The sequence below is a fragment of the Echinops telfairi genome, unplaced genomic scaffold, assembly GCF_000313985.2.
Source record: "Echinops telfairi isolate 266 unplaced genomic scaffold, ASM31398v2 ScPeMD7_7459;HRSCAF=8497, whole genome shotgun sequence".
NCBI lineage: Eukaryota > Metazoa > Chordata > Mammalia > Afrosoricida > Tenrecidae > Echinops > Echinops telfairi.
The window spans coordinates 1,212,659-1,214,046 of NW_022111359.1; positions in this window are offsets into that span (position 1 = coordinate 1,212,659).

Consider the following 1,388-nt stretch of genomic DNA (forward strand, 5'->3'; position numbering starts at 1 on the left):
ATCATTTAAAAATGTATACCCAACTCTTATTTTTTATTTAAAAAAGACAACAAAATAGTAATAGAAGGAAAATTCCTCACCAGAATAGTAGTCACACACTACAAAACACCAATCAACACTAACCTCAATTGGACAAAAACTAGAAACATATGCATTGAAAACAGGGACCATACAAGGATGTCCCCTATCCTCATGTTTATTCAACATTGCACTGCAAGTCTTAGGTGAAGCCATCAGACAACAGTAAGAAATCAAGGGAATGCAAGTAGGCAAAGAAGAAGTAAAATGTTTGTTATTCTCAGAGAACATGATCCTATATACAGAAAACCCAAAAGTCTCCCCCAAACCCTACTGGAAACAACCGAGGGACTTGACAAATTAGCAACATACTGAATTAGCAAGATGAAATCAATAGGATTCCTGTATACCAGGGAAAAGAGGTACAAGCAAAAATATTAAGAAGTAAATAAATCTCTTACCAAAGACTTTGTGGGAGTTACATAATCTGGTGTCAGTTTGGAACTTGAGAGTATTAAGACCAAAGGGGTAGAGTCTAGTCCGTCAATCGGGTCATAGCCAATGAGGTCTGTGTGGCCTTCTCCTGAGAATTCTGGGAACTCCTATATTTCCTCCTTGAAGGTGGAAAACACACTCGCTCTCTCATCTCTCCCTGAGAGACATAGCAGCTGACAAGACACCTGGAACTCCACTAGTGTCCTGAGCTGGAGAAGCCACATGGGCCCACCCTGATTCAACCAAACCTCTGAAACTGGAGAAGCCCCATAGAGAACCCTGCATGTGTTGAGATGCTTACACCGCCACTGGATCCAGAAGACTCCCAACCCCCTGGCCTGTGATTTTCCTGCATTCGGTGTCATTGCATGCGTTTGTGAGTCTGAAGAGGACTTTATAGATCAGTATCAGACATATGGGTTAATTCCAGACTTACGGGCTTAAACAGGACAGGGTTGGAATGCTTTCTGGATATCCATTTACTCTTTGATATGAAGCGCTCTCTCTTACATATATTTAAGTGTCCTGCATGTGTTTCTCTACTCTACTCTGACTAATAGACTTCTTTAAAGATGTCATTTTGAAGACGAAAGTGACTGACTCAGACCATGGTGTTTTCTATCACCATATATGCTTGGAAAAGCTGTACAATAAATAAGGTAGACCAAGAAACAATCGATGCCTTATGAATTACACCATAAACTTTCAGAAGAACAATAAGTAATTGAAGAAGGACAACCGAATGCTCCTCATCAACGAGAAGGGGGAGACTTCCTCTCATATCCTATGTGAATGTTATAACTATACCAAAATAGCCATGCAAAACCTGAACCACCTGGGAATCAGCCTACCCCAAAAACCAAAGACCTATACAG